Consider the following 23,170-nt stretch of genomic DNA (forward strand, 5'->3'; position numbering starts at 1 on the left):
GAAGGAGTAGAAGCATTCTGATGAATTTCACAATTAAAAATGAATCGAGAGGTTCTGCTAAAAGCAATGAGCCCAGTACAATTATAGCTGTGCCCTGGCACAACTGAGAAATGCATATATCAAGTGAAAAGCACAAGAATAACTTGGAAAGGGGAACATTCAGCAGTAATGCCATAGGATGCAAGAAGGTGACAGTGACAGAAAACTGCAACTTGCATATGACTTTACAATGTCAGGTATCACCCAAGAGATGTAGCATAATGTTTGATCTATTAGATGAGGTTGAAAAAGATTCATCTGTGCCTGAATATACTGCTTAAGTCCCTTCTGGAAGACTGAATTAATTCTCTTTGGAAACATCCTTTCTTAGAATAATGAAAAGGTACAGAAGGAAAGCGGAGCATAGTAACAAGGAATGATTATGAAGTGGCAGGTTCAGCTCATGATGAAAGATCTAAATATGTACGGGATTATTAAACTGGTAAGAAACTATAAAGTTAGTCTGCAGATGTATAACATCTGTTAAGGTGAGAAGCAAAAGAGAATAGTTTCTAAGAGGCAGGAAAAACTGAGAATGAATATTAGTAAAAATTAAAATCCTGGAAGGGGGATACTATACATCTGAGAATGAGTCTTCAAATTTCACCCATTGATTAAAGAATTGACTCAACAATAAGCCATTAAATTAGAAATGTGATGGCTTTTTGAACACATGCTTGCCAAGAACATAAAAATAATCTTGACAGAAATAATCCATTTGAATAAAAATTCAAATTCCAATATACATTTGTCATATACCCCTTATAAATATAACTATTGAATCTGCATGTTCTCTCTCTCTCTCTCTCTCTCTCTCTCTCTCTCTCTCTCTCTCTCTCTCACCCTCTTCTTGTTTTTATCTTCTTGAGTTATAATTAACCCAAATGTTTTCAAGTGGTTTGTGGGAGCCAGTGTCTCTACACTGGAGTAGCAAACATTTAGAGTACACAGTTCTCGAACAAGACTTTTGTGTGTATATAGCATCTGTAGTCCCCAGTCACCACATGCCAGTAGATTTTCCAGGATGTATAACAGCTAACATCCCCCCAACAAACACACACACACACACACGCACACACACACACACTTTTCTAAGTGCTCCTAAGGTATCTCCTACCTCAGAAAAGCATATATATCCTACCTCAGAAAAGTATATATATATATATATTCTCACTATAGCCATCTCAATTCTTCTTAAGGTTTCCATATTCAGGTTTATTGTCAACCTTGCTTGGGAATTCTAAGTTGCTTATGGTTGTTCAGGAGTCCAATGTCACGAGAGCCTCGTATCAGGATATACAAAATTGTGCTAAGTGGCTTACAAGAGAAGTTTCTTTCTTTCTCTACATATCTACCACGGGCCAGCTGCACTCCTCTCTCAGACTGCCTTCTGATGGTATTATCTCAAGCCAGAACACTGACGGTTGTGGCACAGGGGAAAGAACATGGTATGCATCTGCTGGCTCTGGGAGCTGCTGCAAAGTTACACCGGGACTTCTGCTCATAGTCATTGACTGAGAATGTCAACCGGCCATGTACCAGAAAGTGGGCATATATAGCCTTTCTGCAGGGAGGGGCATTGTTTTAAAAGATTTTATTTCTCTTTAGAGAGAGGGGAAAGAAGGGTGAAAGAGAAGGAGAGAAACATCAATGTGTGAGAGATATCGGTCAGTTGCCTCACACACGCCCCCAACCAGGGACCTGTCCTGCAACCCAGGCATGTGCCCTGACCGGGAATCAAACCAGTGACCTTTCAGTTTGCAGGACGATGCCCAACTCACTGAGCCACATCAGTCAGAGCAGAGAGGGGCATTTAATGTGATTAAACAAACTGCCTTTGGGATTTATTATTTATTATTTTTAAAATCCTCACTTGAGAATATGTTTATTGATTTGAGAGAGACAGAAATAAACATTGATGTGAGAGAGAAACATCAATTGATTGCCTCCTGTAGCTGCCCTAACCTGGGATCAAAACTGCAACCTAAGTATGTGCCCTAAATGGGGGATTGAACCAGCAACCTAGGTAAGTGCCCCTACTGGGAATGAAACCTGCAATCTTTTGGTGCACAGGAGGACACTCCAACCAACAGAGCCACCTGGCCAGGGCTCTGCCTTTGGAATTTAATAGACTTTAAATTTCAAGGAAAAGAATAATGAAATTTATTATAAAGTTTCCAGTAGTGGAAATAATACCTTTAAAGGAAGTTGTGATCACTACAGTGACATTCATAATTTAAACATTTAGGAAGAAAGGAACAGAACTGCTTTGCATGTGTCCAGAAAGAATTTTCTGGAGGGGGGAGGATCAAAATTCCAACACCAGAACTTGTCTCACGGACTTTCCTGTTACTGGTACTGAGATCTTTGTTTTTTTGTGTTAGTAAAACATGGAATTCTTAATTACTTACATATTGCACTAGCTCTGGAGATGGCAAAAATGAAGAAGATACCAGGTTCTTCTCTTGCAGGGCTCAGTCTAGGATGCAAGAGTCTAGTGTGCAACACTGACTATAATTCAGTGTGTGAAATTTTGTCTTATAAATATCTCATAAGTATTTGAGTACAGTTATGAGAGCAGTTAATCTTGCTTGAATGTGGATATGGAGACAATTTTATAGATAAGATAATATATGACCCACGCATATAAATTTGGTGGACAATTTGAGGCAGATAATAGGGACTGGTCAGTGAGAGGAAGAAAGAACAAAACTCTGGGATTGTCAGGATCTTCTGGGAAACTTCCTGAATCTGGGCACCCCGTTCCCCTAACTCTCAGTGACAATAGATAAAAGCGGGAGGCATGCTCATTCTAACGAAGCGTCCACGGTGACTCTGATGTACTCTCAACCGTGAGAACACACAACTCCACGTTTTCTTTTACTGCGGCTGGGCTCCTTAAGATTATAGTCACTTGTGGTTTGTTTGGAAATAAAGATTCTTGAGGTTCAAATTTCGTCAGCCTGCCACAGGGCCCAGGAATCCTAATCCTATAACGTTCTGCTGCAGGTGATCCACTGACGTCACTTTTGTGTAATGGACGTTATGAGGAATTATACCTGGGGCTGAGATTGTGGAGAGAGGCTGGAACCACACTGTATGCAGGCATTTTGTGCCGACGCATTATGGTGGGAGCAGGAGATTTTTTGAAATGTGCGCGTGAATTTTGTTGTTACATAAAATTACTATCAATTGAAAACTGCTTTGAATTTTCTTCATGAAATTTTGGTTTTCTTACTTTATAATGTGTTCTTCCTTGTTATTATGAAAGATAATGGCAGTCTATGCAGTTTGTGAAAAAACTTGATTTTCCGTGTCCTGCATACCATGTGGAACTAGAGTTTGACGCTCTTCCAGGGCAAGATGAGATGAGGAGAGCCTGTAAATTTGAGGGCCCCTAGTCATGCGTTAAAATTTAAAGAACTGCAAACCCAAAGGAAAAAAAAAGTCAGTTTCACTGTATGCTAATTTAATTCACAAAATAAAGAGTCTCGAATGATTTCTCAATATAAAGCAAGTTATAGAAACTCAGCTTTTGGCTAAGGTGAGTCATCAAAGACTATTAAGCAAAAGTGTGAAGAGCGATATTTTTGTTTTAAAAATGTACTTTTATAGATGTGTGTAGGATATCCTGGAGCTGATCAATTAGGATGCAATTAGTTGAGGCAAGAGATGGATGAGGACTGTAATTAGACCCTGGAGCCTCCTATTCTAGGAATTGTGAGTTCCTCTGGGAAGAGCCTAGGAGAAGGCCCCTGGGTTTATGACCCTCCTTCCCCCCCACCCAATATCATTGTCTTCTTTTCTATGTTAAAAGCACAGGGAAATTGACTGGAGAGTAGTTATCATCTTCATGTCTGTTCTCAATGATCTTAAAATCAGACATTCCTGAATGACAGAAAGAAGAAAAAAAAAAAAAAACAAGAAGGGTGAGTGGGAAGGTTCTGAGTGCAGGCTTGGTCTGCTTGGTCTGGTATAAGAACAGAAGTACGCCGGTGTGGGGTGGCTGCTTTTAAACACATTACCAATGACACTGGGGAGGTCAGTATACCCAGATCTGAAACAAGTTCACTAAAAGGTCTTTTCACTTGACCCCAGATACCAGCTCAATAGTAGCATCCTGGCTCATTTTGAATTATGGAAAAGACTAGATTAGATGAACAGGTCTGTTTAAACAGTTATTCAGCATTGTGATTTATTGTACAATACTACATGGGTCTGAAGGTTGAGGATTTGAGGTGCTCTTTAATTCTCTACCCATCATGATCCATGAAATCACTCTAACAGAAAATTCCAGAGTTGAGGTTTTGGGGATTCCAGGTGATTCCAGCTTGAGGAAAGTGGCCCTTTATATAATATTGAGTAGGGTGCCTTTGGATATATATTTGAATGTGTAATATATATACACACAAAACGAGGTCTGTCCAGAAAGTATCCAGCTATTTATTATGAAAAAGAGACTTTTATTGAGAAGATACAAGATACATAAAACATTGTACATAGGACAATGATGCCTCGGTCCCCTACAAAATAGGCACCTTGGGGACTCACACAGCTTTCTCAGAATCTTCCACTTTTCAAAACACTCTGCAAAATCCTTTGTTGGAATTGCCATCAACTGCCCCACTGTATTTTTTTAAATATAACCTATGGTCTGAAATCTCGTCCCTTTCAAAGATGATTTTAGTTTTTGGAAAAGCCAGAAGTTTCAGGGTGCCAAACCTGGGCTGTAGGGGTCCTGAGTCACCTGGGTGATTTCATGTTTTGCCAAAAAATTCTGCACGAGATGTGATGCATGAGCAGGTGCATTGTCGTGATGAAGTTGCCAATCACCAGTTGCCCATAGCTGAGGCTGTTTTCATCATACTGCATCTCTCAGCTGATGAAGAACATTAAGGTGGTGCTGCTTATTAATTGTGTGGCCCAGAGGGGTGTACTCATGGTGGTCAACACCTTCCCAATCAAAAAAACACAGGTAACATGCTCTTGATCTTGCTGCAACTTTACCATGCCTTCTTTGGACATGGAGAACCAGGTGACTTCCATGGGGATGACTGGGCCCTTGTTTCTGTATCATAGCAGCAGAATCACAATTCATCTCTGGTTATGATCCTCTTGAGAAAATCTGGTTCATTGATAGTTGTTTGAATCAAGTCATCGGCAACTGCAGCACGATGTTCCTTCTGCTCTGGTAGCAGAAGTCATGGAACAAATTTTGCCGTGACATATTTCATGCCAAAATCCTGTGTCAGATCTCGGACACAGTCATTTTCGGAATCCCCAGATCAGCTTCTGGTTCTCACACTGTCAGTCACTGGTCTTTGTTGGTTGCAGCCCGTACACAGGCAACATTCTCAGGTGTTCTGCTTGTTGCAGGCCTTCCAGAATGTAGATCACTTTCAACAGATTCTTGACCATCTTTGAAGCATTTGTGCCACACTTTTATTTGCGCTGCACTCATTGCATCATCCCCAAAAGCCTTTTGAATCATCCAAATAATTTCCACGGAGGAATGTTAAAGCTTAATGCAAAAGTTGGTGCAGATTCTCTGCTCTACTCACACAGTCGTTATGAATGGGATAACCACACAGTACACATGCTCACTCAATGGCATCTACTGTCCCCACTGATTAGTACAGTGAAGGCACCACTGTTCACGCATGTGCATTCCAGTCCACTCTCTCGGTTGCCAGGTTTTATCAATGTCATGCAAACTGTTCTTTTTATGTTAAAAATGGCTGGAGTTTTTCTGGACAGACTTCATTGTATATATGTGAGTCAACTGGCTTCTCTTAACTCCTCTGATTATAGGTCATAAAAATCAAAAGGTTAAAAACAGAAAGTTAAAAGGCAAAAATAGGCCTTTATTAGCTCAAGCCGTCATCTCTTGGAGACTTTTCGAAAAACTTGCATTGAGAAATAGGATACCTAAAAACGTTTTGATGGCAATACCAGGTAACTAGTAGGCTCTGGTCTGGTGACATGGCAGTGTGAACAGGAGCAACCAGAGGCAAAATTCAATGGTCAAAGCAAAAGCAGCAGCTTGTTAAGGCCCGTCAGCAAGGTGAGCAGGAGCAAGTGAAACAGGAGGAATCATGACAGGACCTAAAGTTTCAGTACAGCCAGACTCAGCACACATAGGTAGGCTGCATCTAGGGAGAAGGAAAAGAACCATCTTATGCACCAGGTACTTAGAACAGAACAGGCAATTTCTCCTCTGCATGGAGAGGGCATGTTATAATGAAATTACTTCTAGTCCTTACATCAGTCTGAATTCTATGATGACTTGAGTGGGACTTGAAGACAAATAATACCTTTTTGTAACACTTGGCTACTTTCTCTGTCTGTAAGAGGCTTCCAGGTGTTGCTCTGTCCTACCTTTTTGTCACTTCCATCAGTCCCCTATGTAAGCTCTTCTTGCTCTAGTGGCTTTTTTCTAATCTCACTTTATGTATTCTCTCTGAAGCCTTTGAAACTTAGCACCACTTATTCTAAAAATCTAAATCTTAACCCCAGCTCCAAATCCTAATTTCAACTTTACTGCTGACATCTACAACTGGATATTCTAGAAGTCTCTCACCTTTAATTGTCCCAAACATAACTCAGTAATTATCCTTTAACACATCCTTTCTGTCTCTGCTGGTTCTCCACATCACCCTACACACATTTATTCTGGAAAATCTTCTAAAATATCCTCCAACTGCATTTCCCTCCTTGTTCTATATGTATTCTGCATTAGTGTCTCATAAGTAATTGAAATAACAAATTGTTTAAGTTTGACCTCCTATAATGTTTTCATAAAATATTAAGCAAACATTAATAATCATATTCTAATGCTAGTTTGATAAATATGGCAATAAGACACAGGGGCAATGGAATTCCAAATATTTTATGTACATAGATATGAGAAGAATCAGGGATACAAATGAGCTGCGGTGTCTAGAGCTAATCTTTACTTCTGCATATGGCCCAAGTAAGGCACTAACAGCCTGTTACTATCCCCTGTCTCTGCCATCGAGAAGCAGAAGATAAAAACTGTAAAGGTCATGTGCAGAATCATCCTGGACTGTGTGGACTGGGCATTTCAGATGAGACCTGACTTGCTCTGCTTTACCTTGCTCCAGATAACCAGATGCAGAGCCATAATATGTCCAGTCTTTTATGCTTCAAAAGAACTCAGACATTTTGATTCTGGCATTAGATTTACGCCAACCTTGCCTGCGGGATGAAGGAAGGGAAAGAAGAGCTGCGTTATGTGGTTTGTTCCACCATTGTACTTCGGTTGGATAGCTACAGCTTAAGGGATGGGTTAAAGGAGAGGAAAAACTGTATCCACTACTGAGACGGTTTTGTCCTCCCACTGAGCTTGGTAAGGTCCTGTGTTGAATCCATATGACAAGCACAGAGGCCGAATTAGGGAAGCTCTTAATCTGAGTCAAGTGGTCATGAGGAAGCTATTCCTAAAAATGTATAGTATCATGGAAGGGTCTTAATAACGAAAACTATCAAGACTGATTTTGGCTCCAAAGAACAGAAATGACTTTTGGATTTCATGTATTTAGTCTACAGTTTCCATTAAAAACATTTCTAGTTTTTGCTGTAAGCTGTTTTCTTTTTTTTTCTCCAGAGTAAGAAATCTATTTGATTCCAAATTTGCTACCTAATAAAGATTACTTCTAGAACAATAATTTATAACTTGATGTATAGGCCTGGACAACTTTCTGAGGTCTTCAGTACTACTGTATATAGTGATTTTTAAGTTATATAATAATTGTACAGATGTTCTATGGGTTATTTAACCAGTTTTCCAATCTGGATATTTAGTCACTTCTCAGTTTCTGTTTGTTTGCTTCACATTATTATAAATTCCAGCTAGATTTTTCTTCATAGTTTTATCTTACAGGGTTTGTTTTATTGTTGTCATTTAAGTCTTAGGAGTGAAAGTGCTGAGTCACAGGATACTCTGTTGTGCCCTTATTTTAAGTTCTACTGAAGTTTAATCAACGAGCAGAAAATCATGTCAAGCTAATTTTAAGGAAAATAACAAAGCCATATTCCTGAATAAAAGGTAACCATGCAAAAACAAATCAATGAAGTCTTTTCAGTTAAGGTTAATGACTGGAAGGTCAGGGTGGTTTATTGAATATTAGCACAGTTGACCCATTCCTAGCTACAGGGAGATGTAAATATACTCTGAACTTAGGAGGAACATGGATAGACCTGGGGACATTGTCTTCTTTCTACTTCAGAAGACAACAAAGTTTCTTAGAATGAATAATACTCATGTCCATAGAATCATAGAATTTCAAAGTACTTGTAAAACTGGGTATAATGGTTGGCATCAGAAGGGGATAAACATGCTAGTGTAGCTATTGCATTGCAGGAGAAAGGAGGGGACACTGGCTGTATGTCTGGATCTCATGGAGCATCACAGAGAAGGAATGAGAAGGAAATAAGAGAGGGCAACAAGGCAAAGGAGGCGGAGAAGTTCAAGAGCCTGCCATGGTGCCCAGGTACAGTATGTAGAGGATCAAAACGAGGATGGGGAAAAAGGAACCTAAATGTCCAAGTTTGGAAAACTGCTTAAATACATTGAAACAACTTTAAAAAATTAGACTATAAACTGCACATTATATAATAGTATTGTATAAGTGTTAAATTTTCTAATTTTGATAGTTGTGCTAAAATATATACAAGAATGCCCTTTTACTTAGGAAATGAGCACCGAGGAGGATAAAGTCCATGATGTCTGCAGCATACTTGGAGATGGTTTAGAAACATAAGCGCGCGCGTGCACACACACACACACACACACAATGACAAATTAAAAAAAAAAAAAAATGTGACCAAATGTTAACAGTTAGTGGAGTTAGGTAAAGAAAATAAGGAAGTCCTATTGAAAACTTAATGAAAATCTGTTATTATTTCCAAATAAAAACATAAGAGTACTTTATTCCCTTGGCTAACATTTTTTAAAGATAAATTTGTGACCCAAAATGGACCAATCAAAACCCTTGTAAATGTTCTACTATGATCCAGCATCAAAGATGCTCCTTGGACCCACAGTACTGGAAAACGGAAGTTTGTACCTTTCATGCTGTCATACGAAACACTTGTATTTGTCAAACTCCTCTCCTGCTACCGGATTAGACACTTGGCCCATCTTGCTGTTCTCAGTCTTTAATTCAGGGCTTATTATGAGACCAGAGTGAAGTCAGTGCTTTCCATCAAGCTCTACTATGAATAGCTAACTGTGTCTTGCCTTTGGAATTTCAATGCTAGAATAATATAAATTTAGCGTCACTTTGGTCCATATTCCTATGTTTCAAAAAAAAACAAAACAGTTTATTTGCAGCAGAAGATAATGAGATCAAACATGGAATTAAACAGAACTGAGCAAGGGGAAAATTGAAAAAAAGAAAAAGTATTATTAACTCCCTTGGTCCAGTGATATCTTAGTCTTGAAGATCCAAGCAGAGACATCCCTGTTATCATAAATTAAAACAAACCAATAAATTCCCTTCACTTTTAGCTTAAATTAGTTCATATTCTGTAGTTGTTGGTTTGGATTTTCTATATTTGCCACTTACATCAGGTTGGTTAATTATGTTGTTTAACTCTCCTATACGCTTCATGATTTATTTGCTGGTCCTATTGGTTACTGAGAGAGATGTCTGAAAGGCTTTCAATGTAATTGTGAAACTGTTTCTCCTTGTAGCTCTGTGGAATTTTCATGATTTATTTTGAGGCTATGTTATTAATGTGTACAAACTTAGAATTTTATTTTTCAAGTGGTTTTACCCCTTTTTCACTATGAAATATCTCTTTGCGCTTTCATAATGTATCTTAGATTCTGCTTTGTCTGATATCAGTGTAGTTACAAAATGTGCTCTTATTGAGCGATAGTTCTTTTATCACTTTTATTTTTAACTTGTCTGAATTTTAATATAGAAATTATGTCTCTCACAAGCAGCATTTATTTGAGTTTACTTTTTAAAGGTGTTTTAGTCTTCATCTTATAATTTTATTTCACTTACTTTTAATAAATTTACTTATATACATGTTTAAGTCTACTATCTTACAATTTCTCTATATTTTCTATCTGTTCTGTTTATCTTTTCTTCATCTAATTCTTTTTTGTGTGTTTAATTATTAAATACCACACCATCACCTTGTTACACATTCTGATACTATTTTTACCATTACAACATTTGTTGACGTGTTCACATCTACCTCAGAGATTACACTTTTTTTTGGACTGATTAAAGTCAAATAAATATTAGTACTTTTACCATTTTCCAGAGAGTATACTGACCTTAAAACACTATATATATATAAAGTTAAAACACTGTTTCTTTTAAACAGTCAGTATCTATTTAGATTTGCCTATAGCTTTCCAGATATATTGCTCTTCCAATTATTTTTTCTTCATCTCTCTGTTTCCATCTTGTATCAATTTCATCTGCCTGAAGAACTTCCTTTAGAATTTATTAAGATATATGGACAATGAGAGTATCTGATCAGAGATGAACACAGCTCTTTTCTGGAGATGCAGATCAAGGATAATTCATAGCTATGTCTACTTCATTCCATTTGAAAAGCCGGCAGCGGTAATCTCATGTGGCTGTTAGAACAAACACTCCCATAGATTGCTCTTGCTTTGTTTCTACAGCACTCTGCTGTCTTTAAATTTTGGCCTCACTTTCTAACACTACCTGTCAAACTTTTAGATCTTTATTCTGGACTCACAGACTGAGAACCACATTGTTTTCTGTCTGGCAATCTACTTGACTTCTCTGTGTCTAAAACAGCCTCACAGAAAGAAGATTAGCCAGAGATTAACCTGGTTGAACTCAAATTTATGAGGCTGGAATTTTTAATATATGATACTTATTAGCTGATATATGTTGAACAAATTTATCCTCTAAATAATGCATACTTCCCAACACCAGGTAAATTACAAAATATCTTTATTTCTGTTTTATGCACAATCAGTGCATATAATTTTCTGTGAAAACACTGTATTACATTGCTGGTTTTATAATATCAAGACACATTTAATATTTTTTGATGTTAAATTTCAAATCCATTAACATATACATACTCTAGCTAAATATAAAAAGTTACCAACAACTGTTCAATGGGTTTTGTCTGCACTATTCAACTGTAACATTCCTTTGAGTGAAAAAGTACTTCAGGTTCTCAGCATAAAATTCTTTGTTATTACGAATGTGCTTCCCCCATCTGAACAGCCTGAATTGAGTTTTCTTTTCCGTTTTGTACCTGCTTCAAAGATTGTTGGCAACCAGGTAAAGCTTTATGAAAATACATGGAGGTTGTAAATGGTACAAAAATGACATTTTCCTACTCTTGATATATGTCTGTAAATGACAAATGATTTTTGATTTGTTGCTAGAAAAACGAACAGAAAGTACCAAGACCTTACTGATGTCTCAACCCACATATCTCTTACATTTAGGAGGAAAAAAAGAGCAAATATGTACTTTTTAACTAGGCCTCTTAGCAGTGGAATTGATGGTGTCGCTCTTCCCACTGTCTTTCCATTTTTAGCCTTAACTAGTTTCATAAGTATGTCTCTTTCCAACTCTGACTCTCTCCCAAGTACTTGTACTAAAAACAAGTAAAAATGATTCTTTATAAAGGATTGCACTAAAACAAAATTTTAAAAAATGTCCTCTTAAACAAGTTGACCCACTGAAAGAAAACAAAATGCAACTTAGAGCAAAATGTATCTTTATCTCTTTTAGTCCACCAGAGAGATGAAAAGCAACTACCCTTGATACATTTTACCTAATCAAAACCTTAAATCTGTTCACGTTCTTTACAGCCCAGCATTGTACTATTGTATATTGATTATGCCGACGGGCACCAACTTGTGGAGAACAATTGATTTTTCTTTGTTAGCAAAGTGATTTTAATAGTTTTTCTACAGGCTGTCATGTTCCAGGACCCCAGAAGCAAGATGCACCTGTTACCAGAGCTTAGTGATCAATCGCTCAACCCAGAGAAAATGTGCCTGTCCGCTGTGCTAAAACACCCTCACAGCAATTACTCAGAAGGTGACTTTAACTCGTTTTGATAAATAGGCTGCCTGAGAGTCTCAGGTGGGTTATCTTAAGTATTTTTACCTCTGAGCCTGACATTAGGTGTTTTTTTCTTAAACTGCCATTAAGGAGCATAGTTACAAGAACAGATTTTTGCTGTTTAAGGTTACTTTAATAGCTTCATGCCAAATCTCCTTGCCAAAGAAACCAGCCCAAAGTAAAGGTCACTGCTTTGAAGAGTGAGTGATGATAATAACTCTGTTTGTATTGCCCTTGATATTTGAAAACGACTCTTCTGGCTAACTGGGTGGTGTGACCAAAAAGTCAAAGGTAGGATCTGTAGCTTTATTTGGCACTGGCTGTCTGTTCTCCTTGACCAGTAATGACCACTGTTTCCTTAATGTTATAAAAAGTCAGTCTCTTTCTCTCTCTCTCTCTCTCTCTCTCTCTGCTCTCTATCTCTCTCTCTCTGTTTTTTACTCTTCAAGAATCTGTCTCAGCCCTGGCTGCTGTGGCTCAGTGGATTGAGCGTCAGCCTGCGAGCCAAGTGTCGCTGGTTCGATTCCCAGTCAGGGCACATGACTAGGTTGCACATCAGGTCCCCAGTTGGGGGCGCAAGTGTGATGCAACCACACAGTGATGTTTCTCTCCCTCTCTTTCTCCTTTCCCCTCTCTCTAAAAATAAAATAAACAAACAAACAAACAAATAAAAAATTAATTAAAAAATTAAAAAGGATCTGTCTCAATAAATGTTTCTCTGGGTGTGTGGAGGCCTCTATGTGAACTATAGTCATGCTAAATTATTTGAAAACTTCTGCAAGTCTTTAAAATGTGTCCATACTTTAAGTTTGTAGCTAGCCTACACAAGTGTTATTGCTACCATAATGTAGGAGGATGCACGTCTTATCTTTATTTTCAGTCAAATCCTTCAAGGTATGGAATACTGGCCATGTTTTACAAATGAGGAAATTAGAGAGGAATTTGCAAAAAGGTAACATTATTAGGTTACATACAAACATAAATGACACAATTGGTATTTGACCCTAGTCCATCCTCTTATGCATGTGCTGTGTGCTGTCTCTCAGCACTGGGGGAAGTGTACACAAGAAGATGGAGCGCCCTGGCCTGGATGCCACACGAACGTTCCTATCACCCTAGGGGCTACACACCATCTCGTCACCCCAGGGGCTAACACGTCTCGTCAGTTCAGCAAACACTTTTTGGGGGAGGTCCACCACATGTCTAGCAAGTTGAGAAAAACAGAATGCCTGATTTCAAGAAATTTGCCTTCCTGTGGGCAGAGGTAATTGTTACTATGGGGTTCAGCCCTGGAACACACTCCTTCAGCCTGGACACAGGAGAATATTTAATAGATAAGAGTTTTGTTTAAGGCCTGGAAACACCAATGGGGTTGTTGTGGGTTTAATTGTGTCTCCACTTCAAATTCGTAGGTTAAAGTCCCCAAGTACCTCACAATGTGATCTTATTTGGAAATAGTTTTTTTTTCTTTTTTCTTTTTTTGGCAGATTGTAGCCAAGTTAAGATGAGGTCATTAGGGTGGGCCCAAATTTAATATGATTGGTGCCCTTACAGAAAGGGAAAATCGGGACACAGGAGATGCAGGGAGGATGCCATGTGAAAACTGGATTTTTGATGCCACAGTCAAGGAATGCTTAAGGTTGCAGGCAAACTACCAGCATCGAGGAGAGGGGCTCAAACGGATTGTCCCTCAAAGCCCTCACAAGGACCCAACCCATCCAGATATAGGCCTGCCTCATTTAATTGCACTTTACTTTCTTGAGTTTCACGGGTGTTCCATTTCTCACAAGTTAATAAAGGCAACACCCTCCACCAGTAAAAACATTGACTTGCTTTATTGCGATACTTGCTTTATTACCGTGGTCTGGAACCCAACCCACAATATCTCTGAGGTATATCTGTAGACTTGAAAATTTGCTCACCTTCATTTCAGACGTCTAGCCTCCAGAAAGAACTCTTATGTAAGCCACCCAGACTGTGGTGCTTTGTAGTGGCAGTCCTGGCAAACTAATATGAGGGTTTTGACGGGAATTTTGGTGAAGAGAGAAAGATTGTTTTGGCTCTGTTTGGTTTCAGGTGAGGGGAAAAGCAAAACAAAACTTAGAGATTAGAAAGTGCTTGCAACGTGAGGAAACAGTGGGGGGACCCCAGTTCTTTTTGAGAGAGCAGCAGACTGGCAGTTTCAGAATGGTGCTTTAATAAAATTTCACATCAGAGGTACAAATTCCGACAAAGGACAGGTTTAGCATGCCCTGGAATTTTTTTGCAGGTGAAAGTCATTAAGAAAGAGGACAACAATTCTGGTTTGTTTGTTTGTTTTTTAAACGATTCTTGATTTGAGATGAGGATTTAAAATTGAACTTTCTTTAAGGAAATAACGAACTCTGCCCCTTATGTTTGTAGGAGAGGGAAGAAGCCTCAGTCATTCTGCCTGAGAGACTAGATGCGAGATGTTAGATCAATGGAAGAAAAACATTTCAGGAATGCTGTTTCTCTCTCCCTCTGTTCAGATCTTACGTAGCTAGAATGGACCCTAGATGCTGACTCAGCAGACTTGGATTTAAGAGTCAGCTCGTCAATAAACTCTGTAACCAGTTCAGTAAATTTCTCCAAATTTATTTATTTATTTATTGCTTTATTTATTTATTTATGTGATGAAAGTAGTGGATGCAGTCATGTTCCTTTCAGCTCTAGTAAAGAGTCTCTAAGGAATGGGATGAGTTTACTTTGCTGTTAGATGTCTTTTGTTTCCTCTTATATTTTTTTCTCGGCCCCTATGCTGTAGCAACCCAAACATTTGAGTAACATTGAACTCTTAAAATGTGCCCGCTCAGTGCTAGTCCTGTCCTCATTCAATGTTTATAGAAGTTTCGTGGTGTCCACAGAGACACAGATGCTGTACATATAATAAGTGTGTTGCCAGCACACCTATATATGAGCAATAGGGACAGCAGGTGCAAAAAAAAAAAAAAAAAGGTTGTACAGATTAAAGGAACAAAATTAAGTTCAGAAACCAAGGAAAGTTTCAGAAACATAAGTAGAAGTTAGCTTAGAAGTAAATGGGATAGAAGGGATGGGCCGCTGCAGGCAGAGGAAAAGGGGAACTGTACGCCAGCAGCACACAGAAGATGAACAGGTGCAGCCAAAGAAGTACAAAAATTAATGATTGATGGTGGAAAATTCACATCAAGGGTCTGTTGCCAGCTTTGCTACCAAGGGGACTAAGCTCACTAAGTGAAACAAATCAGTGTTGATTACTAACATCTAGCAGTTGTACAGGGGTTAAGAGTACAGGAGGAGAAAGGTGATGTGGCTGTAAATGTCTTGTTTCCATGACTAAACAAAGCGTTTGCCACCGCAGTTAAAAGGAGTCAGGGGTCAGCAAACTGCATCCTGTGAGCCAAATCTGGCTGACTCCTGTTTTTGGAAATAAACTTCAACTGGAACACAGCCTGTCCCTGAGCACGCGAATTGTTTCTGGCCGCTTTTGCATCGCTGGGGCAAAGTTATGTTATGTAGTTGTAATGGAAACTCTTAAGCCCCCAAAGCTGAAAATACTATCTGGTGTTTTCCAGAAAAAGATCTCGACCTCTGCTCTAGAGGGATATTAGCATGCATTTTAGAAAATTCTCAGTTGGAGTTAAAATACCTTTTCTCCCCCTGCCTTTTAACTCTGTGGTCTTGGACTAGACATTATCACAGTTCGACCTTCCGTTTCCCTTATGAATAAAATGGGCATAAATTTAATCCTTCTCCACTGGGGTTGTTGCTAAAACTCATTAACTATGTGAAGCACCGCTGTCCACTTTGCACATCTGTCTATGCTCTTGCATTCCTTCCCTGTTGGGCTCTTCCGGGGACCAATGCTGTTTCTGTCACCCATGCCAACACTAAACTAGATACACTGTGACTATCAGACATTGCAAAGGTCCTCAAATTTCCAAAGCTTCACAGATGTTTGCAGCAGTTTAGAAGAGAATGTCTTGTGCCACCATTTTGTTTTAAAAGGTGTTGGAGGCACACCGAACAATACAAGCTTTGCTCCAAAGTTTACACGTTTTCAGGGGAATTGTCCCTTTGGTTTTACCTCAGCATTCAGGGTAGAAATTTGTGGTGCTGAGCCAATGACAGTCTGACAGGAGATGACTCAGACTCCCTTTTCCCTTCTGAAAATAAACTTGAGGTATGGAATCAAGTTGGTCACTGATAGCTTTCTAGTCCCTTGGGATGAGCTCTCGCCCTGGAGGCTTCTTAGTTCTCCATGCATATCATCTTCCTAGTCCCTCTTCATTGTTTGTACAGATATTACCAGACTCTCTGAAGTGAACTCCAGCAGACAACACAGTTTAGGCTAAAGTTGGTGACTCCTTGGCCCTATCTTTACTATTATATTTTGGCTTTTATAGTGTTCAAAATAGGGATTCCTGAATATATTTTAAAATAGTTGATGTACTTTAACATCAGTCACTAATAGTTACTATATGTTATTAACACTATGAATCTGCTATGTGCCAGGTACTGAGCTAATCACGTTAGTGCATTATTTTAATTCTCAAAAACTTCTGAGATATTGTCATATTCCTCCTTTCTACGTGAAAAAACTAAGTCCCTTTAAGAATATGAAGTAATTCACTGGGGTGACAGTTAGTGGTAGAACAAGGCCTTGGAATCAGAGCTTTTTCATTACAAAGTCCATGCTTCTGTGTCACCTGCATTATTTCTCAGTGTCGGTAATTGTCATGGGTTTGCATTGTGTCCCACAAAAAGACATGTTGAGGTTCTAACTTCCATTACTACAGAATGTGCCTTTATTTGGAATTAGGGTTCTTGTTGACATAATTTGTTAAGATGAAGTTATAGTTATACTTAGGTAGGGTGAGCCCTTAATCCAATATACTTGGTGTCCCTTTTAGGAAGAGAGTGACATACACAGCGAGAACCTCACGTGACAAAGAAGGCAGCGAGCAAGATGAGGAACACCAAAGATCGCAAGCAAACCCCCAGACATGAGAAAGAGCCAAGGAAGGATTTCCCTACAGGTTTCAGAGGAAACATGGTCTTACCAACACCTTGATTTTGGACTTCTAGCCTTCAGTGTTGGGAGACAATACATTTTTATTGTTTTAAGCAACCTAGTTTGTGGTTCTATGTTTTGGCAACCCTAGGAAACTAACACATTGATACAGATGGAGAAACTCTAAGGAAAAAGATGTTACCATGCCATGAATAGCGAACCTAAAACATAATGTAGCCCAAGACGGACAAGTGACTCCAAAATAAAACTTTCTAAGTAGGAAGAAAAGAGGAGGAAGAGACCAAAAGATAAATTAATAACAATATGGTTATAAAGTGATATCATCTGGTTTAAAAAGGACATTCATGAAGAATGAAAGCAGGTATGTAAAACTAAAGTCAATGAATGTAGATCACTACAGATAACTCATTATTAACAAGGTTAACATTTGGAAGTTTGGTGGTGGTAACCTGGGAGGAGGTAGTTACATATAACTGAACACCAAAACTAAATACAGATTGAATCTAATGTAAACTTTTAAAGTTAGGATGACATCCAAATGTGTCATTCTAGAAATGGTATCCAAAGAAGGAATTAACCAGAGTGATAGTTTGTTTAAGTCTACAACCATAAACTGCCTAGTGAAAAATAGCTAACATTGCTCTCCATTGAAATAGTCTACTATCGTTGCCTATCTTCTCTCAGCTGAACTCTTTCTCCAATATTGGAAGGCAGCATTAGTGTGCTCCTGCTCCGCAATAGACTCAAACCAGTTATTGTTGGTTTCCATGTGCTTCCCAATAGCAGACACATTCTAATATAGAGATGCTTTCAGTGATTCATAAAAATGTCAATCCACTCAAGAACATATATTTTTTGTTTTGTTTTACCACAGTTAATTTTTTAAAAAATGTCCAATCTACCTATGGAAATTAAAGTTGAGCTTGCAAGAAGCTTGTAAAATACCAGGTGTGCAAATGCTTTACATCCAAAGCCTTGGTCCTTTTTTCTCTCTGCTTTGTAGCTGCTTTGCTTTCCCCTCCTCTGACCTTGTCTACATGACCAATCCTCCTCTCCTATTAAGAATCATGTCCTCTGACAAGCCTTCCCAAACCACGTGTTCCCTAGTGCACATTACTAATTTCCCTTGTGTGCAAATAGCACGCTTTTAAAGTATTATTTATTACATTATCTGGCATACTTGTGTGCTTACCTGTCAAATGCATGCCCCTTGAGGGCCAGGCTACCTCTCGTTAATATTTGTATATATAATATCTAGAACAGGATTTAACATATGGTAGTCACTCTGATGAATGAATGAAATTAGAAATGTAATATGAGAAAAAATATTAGGGAACAAGCAAAAGAATTTATTAATAATATTATTCAGATCTTGAGGTGATCAATGATAGGTTCAGGAGTCAGAAAGAGAGAACATCAGTGAGAAGGCAGAAATGCTACATACGTGTCCTGCTTCCACCTTATGTTTAAGCGAGTATCCCCTTTACAATGAAGCTAAGGTCATGGTTAAGAGGATTTGAAATCGAAGATCAGTGAGGTGGCTGTAAAAGTCACTAGCCTGCTTTCAGTGAATATGTCTCTAATATAGATGAAAGGCATTCTAAAATTTTTACTAAAAAAAATCTTTCTTATTTATTAAGTTATTCTGATTTTGTCTTCCTTAGGTCAACTGTGAGTCCCTTTCCCCCGCTTTCATTGTTATCACTGCTAAGTTGTTCCCAATATGCCTTCAGATTGAAGTTTATTTTCCAGCCCTGAGTGGTCTCTAAGCTCATCCTAATCATTATTCCAACACCATTTCCCATAATCCAAGAAAGATCCTTATTTCATTTTATTCTTTGGAGTAGACTTAATTGATTAAGTGTATCATTAAATATAATTTGATCGATTTGTTTTTGAGTGGATATTTGGTAACACTTGCTACCACCTTTCAATGGAGCACCCAGGCCTCCTATTTATTTCTGGGAGTCCTCTGGAAGATTCTTCCTATTTTGTAGTTCTAGCAAAGTCTCTAGTTCTACCCAAGAAGCTGCCTTTCTGGTGAAAAGGGCCTACTGAGAGTTGTCCATGACAGTTGGAATGGTGTACACTGCTCTAGGTTAGAGCTTACCCCAAATCTTGGGTAGATCAGAAGCACATTTATCTCCCACATCACTGTCAACCTCCACGTGACACTTATATAATCTCATCTAAACCTAATTATCTCCCAAATACCCACCTCCAAATGCCATCACATTAGGGATTAAGCCTTCAACAAATGAATTTTGAGGGGAGACAAACTCAGTCCATAGCAGTTGAGATACTGGGTGGAAGAATTCCAGAGTTTCTTGAGAATTCCATTATCGCCTTCCTGAAGAGTTCTTGAGAGCCATCTTCTTCCATATTTTAGGCTTATGCTGAGGATAGCTGTTTCTCTAACCTCAGCCCCCCAGCCCACCCTATGTCCTCTAGTGTCCTGTGTTGAAATTCTTCACACTTAGAATGCAGAGAGTAGCTTTTGTTTTTATTAACTGAACTCTGGTGGATACATGAACCTTTAATAATTTAGAATTAGAAAACTCTATTGGACTAAGATGTTTTTGTGATGCTAAACTTGTTTTATTCTCACTGCCAGAGAACCAACTCTTCTTCTTATACCTCCTGTCTTCAATTAAGCAGGTTGTACCTGCATTTGCTGCTGGGTGAGACGATCAAAGTCAATTTAACTCTGAAAACATTTAACACTTTGGCTGGTTAGCATGTGCTAGCTTTGTGAGCACAGAAATGAGACTTAGTTCTTGTTCTTTATGCTATGGCTCTACTGTGCCCTGCATATTTTCTACCTTTCAGTCAGCATGACATTTCAACGCCAGTACCCTGAGATATGCCATGACAGACTGAATTCTTCTCTTGTCAGGAAACTTGTCAGGATCCATAGATGTATTAAAGTGAGGTGGTTAGAACACTGAAGGGTGAGAGTAGACTTTGTTCTTCAACCAACACATGGCACTAACAGTATTGCACTCTGCATCCTGTCCAGTGTTGTGAGAGAGTCATGCATCCCTTACATCCCTGCATGACTTTCACTTTCTTGATATACCAAGAATACAAGTCGCTGACAGCTCCTTATAGGAGCTGTTTCTTGGGGTTGTGTTTACAGAGAACAGCTTTAGGAGGTAAGCTAATGTATCCATCATGACTAGCAGGAGGCTTGCTTACTGCTTACTATGAAAGTGGTAGATTCCCACATCTCAATGTCCCTTGGCTGTAACAGCCTACTGAGCATGCCGATATCTGTGTGGGCCCTTTGCATCACATCTTGGACTTGGAAGGGAGGCAATAGAAAATGACAACCATGTTGATGCTCATGCTGCTTACTGTTCTATGCATGATCAATAAAGTCCTTTGTCTCTGAAACAAAAATCTCCTATCTTCTGCCAGCATCTGTGAAGCAATAAACAGGTTAATTTACTAGTTTTAAGTAGGACAAAATTAAATTCCAGACCCAACAACTGAACACAGAATATACATCTCAAATCCTAAAGAGAGGCATACAAATCTATGCCTTTCTTCTGTTCTTGAGGCAGAAATTTCAGTTTTATTTCGTTCATTTTTGTAGACCCTTAGCTCTATATATTTTGCAATGATGTTAGCACTCATTAAATAGTGAACAAATTAATGAAAGATATGAATACATGTGACTTTCATAAGCTCCAAACATTCATTAAAATACTTCTGGACCTGTGTAGAAACATGGATAATACACTTTGTTTCTGGAATTCTGATTAGTAGAATTTTTAAAAAGATTTTATTTTATTTTTAGAGAGAGGAAGAAGGAGGGAGAAAGAAAGAGGGATAAATATTGATCGGTTGTCTCTCATACACGTCCCATCTTGGGACTAAACCTGCAACTCAGCCGTGTGCCCTGACTGGGAATTGAACTGGTAACCTCTTTGCTTCATGGGATTTTGCCCAACCAACTGAACCACATCGATCAGGGCAATAGGTTTTTTTTCTTTTTTAATTGTGAGGAATAAATACACCAGTCTGTGAAGTGACTCATATGTTGTAGGATCTCAAAATTAGTTACGTACTTCTCTACCTCATTATTTCCAAGTCATTCATTTTTCTTTCAGTTTTATTGAGATGTAATTGACATACATCATTCAGTTTAAGGTATACAGCATAATGGTTTGCCATATGTATATACTGGGGTGGGAAAAAGTAGGTTTACAGTTGTGAGTATGCAAAGCACATTTTATTCTTGTATTAGTACTTATTATGAAAAACTTAAAACTACTTTTGCTCACCCTGTATATATAAATGATATATAAATTATATATAAATTATATATATATATAAATGATAACCACAAGTTAACATCATCTCATATAGATATCAAAAAAGAATGTTTTTCCTTATGAGAGAACTCTTTAGGGTTTACTCTCTTAATAACTTTTAAATATACCATGTAGAAATGTTAACTGTAGTCATCATGTTGTACTTCAAATCTCTAGGACTTATTTTTCTCATAACTGGAAGTTTGTACCTTTGACCACATTTATCCAATTTCACCTCCCCTCTCTTCTCCCAGCCATAAATCTGATCTCACTCTTTCTCTTCCGAGTCCACATATAAGTGATATATGTCTTTTTCTGTATGACTTATTTTACTTGACATAATGCTCTCAGGATCCATCCATCTTGTAGCAAATGGCAGAATTTTCTTATTTTTTTTATGGCTGAATAATATTCCATTGTATATGTGAGACGTATAAAGTGATGTATACATATGTATATACACATACATATATCACAACTTGTTTATTCATACACCAGTGAACACTTAGGTTGCTCCCATGCCTCAACTTTTGTAAATATTGCTGCTATGAACATGGGGGTGCAGATACCTCTTTCACGTAGTGTTTTCATTTCCTTTAGCTGTATTACCAGGAGTGGCATTACTAGACCATATGGTAGTTCCATTTTTGATTTTTTGAGGAACCTCCATACTGTTTTCCATAGTGGTCGTACAAATTTATAATCCCCAAAATAGTGCATGAAGTTTCCCTTTTCGCCAAATTCTTGCCAGCATTTGTTGACTCTTCTCTTTTTGATAACGGTTATTTTAACAGGCATAAGGTGTTATCTCATTGTGGTTTGATTTGCACTTCCCTAATGATTAGTGATGTTGAGCATCTTTTCATCACCTATTGACCACTCATATATCTTCTTTGGTAAAATTTATATTCAGGTCCTCTGCCCATTTTAAAAATTGAATTGATTGTTTTTCTACTATTGAATTGTATGAGTTCTTTATACATTTTGAACAAACCCTTATAGATACATGGTTTGCAAATACATTCTCCTGTTCCATAGGTTGTCCTTTATTTTTCTGATCATTATTTTTTTGCAGTGCAAAGCTTTTCAGTTTGATGTCCTCCCACTTGTTGACTTTTGCTTGTGCTTTAGGTGTCATGTACAAACAATCATTGCCAAGGCAAATTTTAAAGATCTATATTGCTATGTTTTCTTCTAGGAGTTTTATGGTTTAAGGTCTTTCATTTAAGCCTTTAATCTATTTTGTGTTAATATTTGTGAATGATGTAATGTAGGGATTCAATTTTATTCTTTCACATGTGAGTATCCAACTTTCATAACATGATTTATTGATGAGATTGTTGTTTCTCCATTGAGGTTTTTGCTCCTTTATCAAATATTATTTGACCATATATGACGGGTTTATTTCTGGGCTCTCCTAACCATTATTTAAAAAAAAAGTCATAAGGAACTTCAGTTCTCTGAATCATTTTTCTCATATTAAGAATTTCAACTTAGCCCTGGCTGTGTAGCTCCGTTGGTTACAATGTCATTCTGATATGCCAAGGTCATAGGTTTGATCCCTAATCAGGGCACATATAAGAATCAACCATTTATGCATATAAGAATGCATAAATAAGTGGCAACAAATCAATCAATCTCTCCCCCCTCCCTTCTTCTCTCTCTCTAAAATA

The sequence above is a fragment of the Furipterus horrens genome, unplaced genomic scaffold (assembly GCF_987537825.1).
Source record: "Furipterus horrens unplaced genomic scaffold, mFurHor1.1.pri manual_scaffold_9, whole genome shotgun sequence".
NCBI lineage: Eukaryota > Metazoa > Chordata > Mammalia > Chiroptera > Furipteridae > Furipterus > Furipterus horrens.